Here is a 13,041-nt window from a genome sequence, read left to right as displayed (position 1 = left end):
CATAAGTGAGTTTTTTCCTCTGTCCTATTATTTATTTTGTCTGTTCCCTTGGAAACCATTTATTCCTCATTCATTTCATTTACAACCAACAGCTTCAATCTCAAGGCACATCAAATATTAGATTTTTTTTCCCCAGTCAGAACTCAAACAGTGTGTTTTAGACAATTTTGTCGTAGAAGCATAAGACTGGAAACTGTCTCAGAGCAAGTACTGCTGCTCATCATGAATAAGGCATTACACACACACCCATCACACACAACTTTAAGATCCAATGCGCTGGCTGTCATCTCAGTGGATGTGATCTGCTCCCTTTAGAGTTTTAAACCAAGGCTTAGTACAGAGCTTTTCAACCACAACAACAGAAGCAGAACATTTTCTCAAATCTTTGACAGAATTTCACAGAATATCCACAGATTTTGACAAATCAGTCCATGCAATTGTACCGCAAAACACAAGCATACCAATGTTCAAATTATATGAGAATTGTTATGAAGACATTGCTCTGAACTTCCCTGGATGCTGATCTTCCTCTACTACTCCAAAGCTATAATATCTTACTATTTAGGATGTCAAAATAGTATTAGCATGTCCAAAACCATAGTGTGCTAAATCTACCCGGATGACAGACTACAGTTGGTGAAATATGAAAGCATGGTGTGCGAACACTGGACACTATTCAGGCACGAGTATCCCACAATGCACTAGGTTATGACCCAAGCAAGAAGGGCAGTGTTCAAACCAAAGCGGTGAAAGAGTTGAAAGAGCACTACCTTTAACTTTGCTTAGCAAAACATAGTTAAAATCAATGGATATAGGTATTTATGTTTGAAATCTTATTTTTCTGTTTTCATAACATAAAGCTTCCGTCATCAACAAGCACTGTGTTGTAAGTGTCTGCGTTCTATGACAATGTAGTACGCATGAAAATTCATCGTACCTTTTGCTTGTATACAAAAAACAGCTTGTGCGGCAAATGATAGTACACATGCATAGTGTCTAGCATCTAGTATTTGATTTCGGATGCAGTCTTTGAAAGCATCAATCAAGTAGCGTTATTCAATCTCTGGCCTGGATGAAAGGCAGCCAAATACCTGAGGTATTTTAAAACCATGGGACTTCTAGTTTGCTAAGACCATTTTCCTTCTCTCACTGGACCCTCTAACCTCCAGTATACTATATATAAAAATAAAATAAAAATGCAGGCTAGCAGGTAGTCTTATCATTGGTAGCACTATGATTTTAAATATTATAGCTTCATACTCATCCTGGTTACAATGGTTGAGTTTATTGGGGCTACATCCAGAGAACCAGATCATTTTAACAACCCACTACCCCGCAGCTGTAACTTACAGTATATGCATCCAGCTAACAATATCATGTGCAGTGCTTAACATTTTTGTAACACAATTAACATCCATCTATGCATACATAAGTGTAATTTCATGCTCAGCGTGTTTATTTTCTCCATCTGAAAGAATGCTTCCTTCTTTCAATATCTTAATTAGCGATTATGCATGTTAGTTTGTTTGTAATCTTGTTCTTTCACTTAACTCAAATGATATTGATTGAGAGCTCAGAATAATCTGTGGGTTCATTGGACCACACTTGAGAAACATCGCCCTCTCAATCTGCCCATACAAATAAAGTATGTCCCAGAGTGCACATGACTTTGTGTTAGACTTCATAGTCATAATCATAGTCCATCATTTTTGTCACATTGTCACAATGGTGCCTTTTTAGCTTTTAGCAATGTCTTGATCAAAATCATAACATCCCACTGTGCTTCTCTGATTAATGCAGGTTTTGTGTAAAATAATGAATGTTACTGAAAGAAAATGCAAATGTGTCTCTGTTGTGTTTCTTCCAGTAAATTGGCCTTAAGTGAAAACAGGTGCCCAGATAAAGAGGGACAGATGATAGTGAGGCTATGATTGACAATGACCTCCTGACAAAAAAAAACAAAAAAAAAACTGTAAAAGACACCCAAAAAGTGCTCTCGTTGCTATAGGCTTCGTAGACCTGAGATTGAGATGGTTTTAGGCAGGTAAGTTTCACCTTAGCAGATGCTAATTAGCACACCCAATGACTTTCCCCTAAGAGTGGAGTGTGAGAAGGGGCTCTAGATTCAGTATCTCATCAGGGAAATTCCACTTGAACTACACAACAGGATAGCAGCAGCTGTGAAAATAATTTACTATTAATAAGAAACAATTTGACCCTGGAGTTGTATTACCCAGCACTAGTGTTTAGCTTTGGTTACACTGAAGAAATGCCTTACCGCTTTAATGTTAAGCTACCTAAAGCCTTCTGTGGTCGCCTACTGACAGACAGAGAAAAGGGACAACTGGGTGCCAGTTGACTGTAAACATCCCAATTTCAGTGGAAAATGTGAAAAATGAAATGCATGTCATTGTCACTTTTTGTCACGTTTATGGAATATGGTCCGACTGATTGAAGTGCCATAATAAAAGAAACACATTTACATTCACAAACATATTCACATTTGTTCCCTCAGTTTCAGCGATGGCAATGTATTTAACCAGCATTGCGCAAATTAGCAAAATGAGCAATATTTGTAGTTTTACAGACTTTTTACATACATCACTCACAGACCCACCGTCATGCCAATTTCTCTCCACTCAGCTGGAGCCCATGAACCACACACAAGCAGAGCTGTGCATGAGGGAAGGGGACTCCCCTTGTCACAACAGCACTAAATCCCCCTCACAAATCCACGCAGACAGACTCTTTAAATTGTGAGACGAAAGATCCGATACCATTCCTTGTGTCACTCTCTCTCCCCACCCCTTTTCTTTCCCAGCAGTTTCTGCCTGGATACAGCCAGCCAATGGCACTGCCATCACAAAGCCACCCTCAGCAGTCTCAGACAAACACACACACACAAACAAGAGCTCACATCATGCAGCACATTTTCAGTACACATAATCATGCCTAGGCGGCACGGATGGTGCAGTGGGTAGCACTGCCGCCTCACAGCAAGGAGGTCCTGGGTTCGAATCCCCGTTGGCCGGGGCCTCTCTGTGCGGAGTTTGCATGTTCTCCCCGTGTCTGCGTGGGTTTCCTCCGGGTACTCCGGTTTCCTCCCACAGTCCAAAGACATGCATGTTAGGCTGATTGGAGAGTCTAAATTGCCCGTAGGTATGAGTGTGTGAGTGAATGGTGTGTGTGCCCTGTGATGGACTGGCGACCCGTCCAGGGTGTATTCCTGCCTTTCGCCCAATGTATGCTGGGATAGGCTCCAGCCCCCCTGCGACCCTGTTCAGGATAAGCGGGTTCAGATAATGGATGGATGGATGGGATAATCATGCCTTTATTTATTTTCCACTGAACCATTTATCATTTCCCAAATAGATGATTCTCAGGGAAAGTCTAATCTGGCCCTCGATTCCAAATCCAGCCCTGGTTTTCTTTTCTCCTGGAATATGAACTGAACGGATTGGCCAGACTGCCTTCACACCTGGCTCCCAGGTAAAGGGAGGGTGGAAAAACCAGCAGTTTTTGGCCCTCAAGGACCGTGATTTGATAATCCCTGTTCTAGCTGGTCTCTTTTTAGGTCGATCTATTAAAGCTTTTTTCTGATTTTTAAATAAAAATTAAATTATAAAAACAATTACTTCTATTTTTAAATATTCATTATTGCCATAATTGAAAGTTCAACCCTTAGCAGTGAGGTTGATGAATAATTATTTTGTGCCTATTAAGTAAAATAATGTCTGACTCGAGCCCTTGTTCACATTCTTCAGAATAAAACTGTAGCACTATTATTAAAGCAGACTTGCACAATATTTCTATGGGGCATGAATACATTTCCATTAAGCATTTCTTGACAGCAGAGAGGTGCAGGCATTTCATCGCATTTTATCATAATAAATTTAAAATTAATTAACCTCACTTTCATGTGGTGAAAATACATGGCTTTTCATTGCTGGGGATACAATACAAAAATCCCCATCCTTCCCTCTGATACACATACAAAGGCACACACACACAGGCACACATGTACGCACATACACACAGCCACACACATACACACAGGCACACACGTACACACACACACACACTTCCAGAGGTAACAATTCATTTCTGACTGCTCATTTCCCCATTGATGTCTTCACAAAGTGTTTCATTAAAAAGATATTAAGATTGTGTGTAATGTTTCAGGATCTTGTGCCTGAGTAACTATGAAGAAGCACCTCGATGGGTTTAGGAGCAGCCAGGGTGTGGAAGCACACACCACCAGCACAGGAGACCAGAGAGATATTGTCATTTTAATATAGAGGAGGCTGAACTCATTACACTGGGACATTCAGATGAAATATGCGTTCTGTCCTTTGGCTGTTAAGACCATTGGTGTGGGACAGACTCATTCCAACGTTCCCAGCCTCTCACGGGAAAGACAGAGAGCCAATATCCAAGCGCAGAAACGCAGCAGCTGTAGTGTAGATGTAGTGAGTCTGTACAAAGATCACAAAGACCGTAAACAAGCTGCTCAAAGCATGCAGGAAACACGCAGGTCGAAAAACAAAAAAAGTAATAACCATTTGACCCCTCACAACCTTGAGTTTATTATGTCCTGCAGCTGCATCGGTGACACAATTCACACAAAGATTTTAAAGGTGTCCTCCCTGCTGGCCTCTCCTGTCAAAGTGACCTGTCTTTCAAGGTTTCATTTCAGGGGAAATTGGTGTGTTTTATACAGCTGGGCATCACTTGTAGGTTGTAAACAAATACAAAAAAAGGTCGCCAAAAGTTTGTAAATAATTGTGTGTGGACTTCTGAATAGAAACCTGGGTTGATAGTTAAAGTGTGTATGTGGTTGTGCATCTAGAAAGTGGGTCTGCAGAACTTTCTCCCGAAATAAAGGCATGAGACAACACAATCATGTCCTCCCTTTTTCAAAAGCACTGTATAGTTACACAATGGCCTTCTCTTACCAATAACATTTTACCTAATTGCATGTGGATGCCTGCCGAACAACTCGATGCAGAACATCTTTGGCATGAATTGAATTGCGAAATGAACAGTCCTATACATTGGCTGTCTCTCTAGCGAGGCATTGTGCCAGACTACACCACAATAGTGCTGACAATGAAAGGAATTATGGATGGCAGTCTGAATACACAGATGATCAATCAGATAAACCTCTCATAGCTCTGTTTATTACAGGATGCTTAAAGCTGGCTGCAAAAATAATATAGTCTATGAGTAGTCTATGAATTCCGTGAATAAGTCTATAGCGAAGGCAGATTGCTGGGTGTCCGTACAGGGCTGCCTCATTTGTAGATTTAGTGCCATGGCCATATCTGAACCCGTTAATTAACACTTACATGCTCAGAGTGACAGGAGCTGGAATGCACACCAAGGGACTAAATGTCAGCTCCCCACTCTCCCATGAGCACTCCGATCAGCCCTGTCAAGACCCTGATAGAAACCGAAGTTATTGTCCAGAGCCGATTATAGGAGAGTAATACCGGGCTGTGTTGACACTGTCTGCGCTCTCCGTTCCCGCCAGCGGTGCTCAGTCCGTGTCTCATTATTTATTCTCCGTGGCGCATCCGCGTTTGACAACAGATGGCACCGCGGCCTCATGAACCCACTTCAGCTGTGGAACAGGTGGTCACCGGGGCTGCCGCAAGTGCAAATCCATTTACCGGCTCAAACAAAGATAATTACCCCGAGCAATCTCAAGGTACAGAGGGCAACATCTGTGATGTTATTAAAATGCAGGCACCAAACAAGTAGCATAAACATCAGTACGATGAGGAAAACTACCGCTGGGGAAAGTAAATGGGCAAAGGTTTTTTGTTTTTTTCTTCCAGGTATGGCATCATATCAAGTGTCTTTATAGCAGCATTCAAACAATAAAAAACTGGTTGAGATTCTGATTTCTAGGATTCACTGTAATTCTGAAAGACTGTAAATATTTAATTGTTCTTGCTTATACATGTCTGGGACCTCACCATTAAAAAGAAGGCACAGGTTACAGAAGCAATGTTAAAAAAGCACACAGGTTTCACTACAGAGGGGTTCTGTACAGTCCTACAGAGGGGTGGTGTGCAGTCCACTACAGAGGGGTTCTGTACAGTCCTACAGAGGGGTGGAGTACAGTCCTACAGAGGGGTGGTGTACAGTCGTACAGAGGGGTGGTGTACAGTCCTACAGCGGGGTGGAGCCTTAGACCGTAATGGCACTTATGTATAGATATCGTTACTTGTATAGGTATTGTTGTTTTTATTGGCTGTTGTTGTATTCTAGCTGCCAACAGTGGTATGCTAGTTTGAATGTTGATTGTACTCTTCAAGGGTTCTGAATTTCTGTATGTTTACACTAGGACTCGGAACTGTACTGTCCTCTCAGGTCTACTTTTGCACTTGTTCTTGTGATTGATTTGCACTTTGTTGTACATTGCTCTGGATAAGAACGTCTGCTAAATGCCACGTAATGTAATGTAATGTAATGTAATGTAATGGTGTACAGTCCTACAGAGGGGTGGAATACAGTCCTACAGAGGGGTGGTGTACAGTCCACTACAGTGGAACTAGGCTGCTGGGCCAGCTGGAAGCCATTTGAGAGCGCAGATGGAGTGATGGAGTGGTGCCTGAAACTCAGGGCAGAAGACAGAACGGATCTAATCCTGCCCTCCAGGGGTATCACATTCACGGCTCCTTGTACAGGACCTTTTCAGGCGGGCTAAAGCTGTGTTTGCAGACCAGCACTACACTCTCTTTGGGACCAGAAGCATCTGGCCTTCCATGTCCTCCTGACAGTGTAGGATTATGAAGAAAAGAGATGCAGGAAACAGCCACACTGAAAAAAACTACAAAAAATATCAAGACTCAACAAGTATGTTTGTCTAATATTTAGTCTTAAAAACTGGTTCCCATTTCCCTTTTTTTGCAAAAGAGACAAAATAAATAGCCAATGAGGTGGGAGAGTTTGCCTCATTTCAAGACTTGCCAATGGGGTAAGAAAATTTCACTTGTCAAGCAAACCATAACTTATAATAATAATAATAATTTCTACTATTTATAAAAAATATGTTTAGTCTCATTCAGTGCATTGATACAGACAGGATTTTTATTCACAAAGCTTAACGAATACACAACTGGGTTGGGATATTCATATATGCCAAAGGTACTTTATTCATACATCCAAGTCAGGTATCATTTCAACATATCATTTATCATGAATTAAATGTTGCAAACAATCAATGATAGACTCATAAGAACATTCAATGTATCCAAATGCAAATTAAGAAGGGTGACAGAGTGTGGTGGATTACTGCATTAGACATTTGTTAGCACATGCTAAATTAATCTTAGCTGCGTATTCATGGGTCTGTTTGACAGGAACATGCATCACTGAATGAGTCAGTGAGTTATCAGTCTGAACAATGCATTTCAGAAAGTGACCAAGGCCTCAGGTGGGGAGCATACTGCTGAAACAATATTTCCAACATCATTGAATTCTATAATTCAGTACATCCTGACAAATCCTGCTAAAAACTTGGTCAGGGAGGCTGGGTCATGGCAGGAATTGAAGTGTTGAAAGAGGAGGAAAGAAAATAAAAATAATCTCAGAGAAACTGGAAGAAACTACATTTTAATAAAATACCAATCCCACGACATATCGAGGACACATTCTACTATGTAATTCTAAATAATGACCTCTATGTGCCAAACAACAATCATGTATCAGTCTAGGAGGGGTAAAAAAGAAATTGCCTGATGGCAAAAATATCCATTATGACAACTGACTTTGTAGTGTTAGTAGTTCTCTCCAATCACAATTCCCCACAAATAAAACACATCTTTATCTCAGGGGATTTGGAACTTGTGGTGTAAATCATTGACTAAAAACAGCCAATGGTAGTGCAGAAATTTTCTTTTCAGTGCAAGAGCACAACGGGAAACAGTACCAGGCCAGCATATGAACCTTTCGAATATAATAACATATACAGTATTTTTAATTTTATTCCAACTGAGCCTAAAACTGGTACAAAGCTACCAATGTAGGTAGGCAACATCTTGCATTCACGTAAATTATTACCAGAGTACCTCACGTACCTTATGTTATTATTACGTTAATTTTTGAGGACAGTTAATTTGAAGGCTTTTGTTGCAGGTGTCCATACATGTCATCTCAGTTACAGTAAGGCACACATAATAAAACGCACATAAAACAATTCGACAAGACAGATAACTAATTTCCTAATCTTTTAGTCGTTTTTCATAGCAAACTATTCCATGGCACAGCGTGTAGGAAAGCTGAAGGAAGAAGAAAAGGCGCCCCACTCATCTCATTCTTTGTTGTATTCTCTCATATGTATAAGTGTCTCAGAGATTAAACAGTACGACAAGCTCAATAGAGAGTTTGAAGCACAGACAATACCTATCCTCAGGCAACACTATCAGGCAGCTTGGCTGTCATCGCTTCCACAAAACATCACTGTCACAGAGATGAAAGCAGAGCAGGCCTGCTCCCTTCACACCTTGAGTCATATCCCTAGCTGAAACCAACACAGGTAGAAAACAAGGCCTGTATTACTCCATATAAACTGACTGAGGAAACAAACACAACGTACAAAAAGCTCTCGCTACCACCCGAGTGCTGTAATGGGGAGCCATTCTGAGCATTTCACTTCTTGGACAGCCGTTGTGCATGCAGGGAGAAGGCAGCCACTGAAACATGATTGGAGGGCATGGAGGGGTGGGTGTTTTTCTCTAAAGAGACCAGCTCTGAGCAGTGCGGAGCGGGGCTGTCTGTTAGCCACAGCTGTAATGTGAGTAATGATTTGGACACAGACGGTGCGTGCTGCAGATGGCTGAAATAGCGCTTTACATGAGTTAAGGGGAATGAAATACAAGCGCTCAGAGATGAGCATGCTCTTCTCACCCCACCACCCCCGTGGCTACTCCACACACACCACGACACGTGCAGCTTCCACCGAAGCACTGATATCCCATTATAAATACAAATAAAATAAAAACTTTCATTACATGTTCTGTTTGGGCTGAACATATTACAGCAGGAATTAAAGTAGTGGTGAATTACAACGGTTATGGTCAGATGGTCTGAATCGAATCGGCATTGCAATAATTGCATTCCATTGATCATTGCAATAGTTACAGGAATTACAGCCATTCTCATTTTCCCACTAACTGTTAGAGAAAACTGTCAATATCACAAAACAAAGCTCTAGAACAAACAGTTTTCTAAGGAGTCCATACTATGTCGCCTTCGGGTAAAGTAAAGATTTCCAATCCAGTCCATTGCCGTAGCTCTTGAGAGAAAGCGATGCAGCTATTACATATTTATTGATGGGCATTGCATTAAAATGGGAATGGGTTTCATAACAAAATGGGTCTGTTGTCTTTGTCTTTGGGCAATACAACTTTAAGTCTGGAGCAGTATGCATGGTGGTTACTCGCCATTGAGGTTTGACTGACCTTAATTAACACCTAAACTCACTGAACACTTTATTAGGTAGACCTGTACACCAGCCTTTTAAAGCAAATATTTAATCAGCCAATCATGTGGCAGCAAGTTCATGCATAAAAGCATGCAGACATGGTCAAGATGTTCAGCTGTTTTTCTGACCAAATGTCAGAATGGGGAAGAAATGTGATCTAAGTGACTTTGACCATGGAATGATTGTTGGTACCAGACAGGGTGGTTCTCAGAAACTGCTGGTCTCCTGGGATTTTCATGCACAACAGTCTCTAGGGTTTGCAGACAATGGTGCGAAAAACTAAAAACATCCATTGAGCAGCAGTTCTACGGGCAAAAATACTAAGTTAATGAAAGAGGTCAGTGGAGAAGGGCCAGACTGGTCAAAGTTAACAGGAAGGTGACAGTAACACAAATCACACATTACATACATACAGTGGTACGCAGAAGAGCATGTCTGAACACACAACGCATCAAACCTCGTAAGTGGATAGGCTACAGCAGCGAGTAAATAAGTTTAATAAATACCTAATAATACCTAGTGCTCACCGAGTGAATACCGGCATCTATACCCTTAATTGTTTATAATATTAAATGTTCAATCTTAAAGGTAATAAAGATGAATATGGCCTTACCCATAACTTAGTGCAAATCATATGAACTCATTTTTGGTACATGCATTCAGCCACCATCAAAAAACATGCTGAAATCAGATAAGTATTTTCCTGTTTTGCAGCACTGTTATAGAGGGCTTATCAGATAAGAACTTTAATAAAATTGTCTACTTTCAGACTTCCACTGATAAGAAATATTAAGTTCATTGAAATCTGTCATAAAATAAAAAAAAATGTCTGAAACTCCTGTAGCACAAAAATGACTGTTTCACTGCTGCCAAGACGGCAGCAAATCAAGTGGCATGTCATCTCCACCATGTGGTTACTTCTATGCCAGACAGCACTGGAATACTCATATGGGGACATTCAACAGAGCCTTTCAAAGTGAGGATGTCAAAAGGCAATGTCCTCAGACGACATCTAAAGGCATCAAAATAAGAAGAATCAGGGCAGAGTGAATCATTTCCCGGCTCACTTCTACAGTGCCAACAGCAGCTTCCACAAGATGATAATCACAGCATAGTATTGTAATTGCTGTATGTAGATTTTATTCATTTTACTAAGGGACACAAATACAAGTACTTTTGACAAATCTGAATATAAATCCGTTCAGTTTGTTATTAACAAATTTGTTTTGTCTCTCATATCCCATTATGTAACAAACCCTGTCAGTTCATGGGAGCATAGAATAGCATGCCTGTCCTCCAAAGTCTGTGCTTCCAGTTTCTCTGTGGTGCACCAGCAGAGCTGCTGTCATTTGGTTGGAGGTCACCACTTCATATGCACAACAATAAAGATTGCAATGACAAGAAACTCTACATGACAGCCCCATGAAATCCTATATTTATAATGTATTAGAAAGTCTAGTGTTAGCCACTCTCCTTGTTCTTCAAAGGCACACTGTAGATTCTGACACCAAATATACAGATGCTGTATCTGACCAACATTTAAAATTGGGTCTCGAACGACCACCAAACGTGAAATGACCAAATGAGACTAAATGAGAAGACTTAAGACTTTTGCACAGTACTGTATAAGCAACAGGTACAGTAGTACAATACTCCAAACACTGTGCTCACTTCCAAAAGCCATGAGTAAATCAGATCAGCAAGATATGTCCGTAGCTGATGGAATATTTGGGTGTCAAGTTCCCTGTCGCCAAGCACATCATCCATATTATTTACTCTGAATCAGATGTCGTGCAACAGCTTGTGCAATGTGCAGGAGTTCACACTCTCAAATACATGATCTGGTGGCAATATGCAGCCACAGCAATACTTGCAGAACACCTTTAAAGGAGCAGGCAGTATGCAAAGTTCTTTGATGCTGAAGGAATAATAGTGTGAACACAATGAACTTTGAGTGCTTCACTTTAACTGAGCAAAGTGGCGTAAAGTGAGTGCATTTCCTCCTCCATCTCCACCATCCAATTCACCACTGTACATTTCCCTTGTCCATTGTCATCTGCAAAGCAACACAGCAGTTTAATGCTCTGCAGTCACAATCTTCTTCAAGCAAATTAAACTGATTAACCTGATCTTTCAATTATGTTATGTCATACAAAGTACATGTTCATCAGGTTTATGGCCCAATGTTTTAGCTTCGGAAAGCAAAGCAGATTACAACCATAATTACATTGATATAACAGACAATATAAAGGGCACAATAGCTCGCTTAATTTGAATTTTACAGTATTACAGCAATGCAACGACCCAATGATTAAGTTAACTCAGCCTGAAAATACATTGTAAGTTAGACAGCAACTACAATTAGTTACATTATTCAGGAACATTTGCCTGCGTGGAACTCGTATACGGAAATACATAAATTATAGCTCAGTCCAGTCACCTAATGCAGTAGTATTAATCATGTAATATTCATGTTGTGACAGACCCATTTTTTTGTCAGAAATTGTCACATAGTTAATTTGGATATTTTTTTTTGTAGAAATATGCTGTACGCACAGTGCAAAGCAAATATAATTATTTTATTTTAACATGGATTTGGTGCACCTTAGGCTTCTATCCAGATGGTAGTCAATGATAGCAAGATATTAACATTAAAGTCATATTACAAAAATCAAACACAACAGAGGATTTTACCTTTTATGATTTTATAATTAATATTTTCTAATATTAATATTAATATTTAAAATGCATTAGATATAATTGATAATAGCACAGACTAGAGAACTGGAGAATTTAGTAGAGAAAGAACAGCCACGATGAACCTACGTATGGAATCAATTATCAAAATATTTTACAAAATAAAAACAAAATGAAGTTGTTTGGCCCCAAAGACACCACTGCTTTCACAAATATCATCACAGGTCTACATTTTTGTATTGGCTCTTAATAGCATGTATTGAATATGCATGGGTGTTAACCATTCTTCAAGTGTCAAATCGCAGCTAGCTCTCATCACATTATTTGGTTTCAGCCAGCAAGACATTAGTTTTCTAAATATGGGTCTGCTAAAGCACTGCTCACACAGCTGGCCCCCCGGCCCCTTATGTCTGCGCACAAAGTCTGGCTCAGCATCTTTAACCAAACCTAATCCAGGAAAACTGGATATACTGTACATAAGAAGGGACTGTTGGCAAGATCTACTGAGCGAGGAAAAACACAATCTGAACAATTCTTTCATGTGAAAAGGAATTCACCCACTTCCCGATTCTGTCTATCTATACACACACACACACACACACACACACACACATATATATACACATATATATACATATACATATATATACACACACAAATACACACACACATATACACGTATACACGTACATATACATACAGGTGTATACATATACATATATATACATATACATATATATACACACACACATATACACGTATACACGTACATATACATACAGGTGTATACATATACATATATATATATATATATATATATATATATATATATATATATATATACACACACG

The 13,041-nt window shown here is 40.0% G+C and overlaps 1 long non-coding RNA gene across 1 annotated transcript in view; it reads right to left on the bottom strand.

Annotated features, from left to right (window-relative positions):
• Nucleotides 1-10,696: 10,696 nt before the first annotated feature.
• The window catches only part of LOC133131237 (uncharacterized), a 36,894-nt gene continuing 34,549 nt past the window's right edge, over nt 10,697-13,041 (bottom strand). The window contains exon 5 of the long non-coding RNA XR_009708995.1: nt 10,697-11,549. This is a non-coding gene — a long non-coding RNA (uncharacterized LOC133131237). The remainder of the gene's footprint in view (nt 11,550-13,041) is intronic.

This window comes from Conger conger, chromosome 6 (assembly GCF_963514075.1).
Source record: "Conger conger chromosome 6, fConCon1.1, whole genome shotgun sequence".
Lineage (NCBI taxonomy): Eukaryota > Metazoa > Chordata > Actinopteri > Anguilliformes > Congridae > Conger > Conger conger.
The sequence above is the reverse complement of the archived record's forward strand: the minus strand, read 5'-3'. Positions and strand labels throughout refer to the sequence as shown.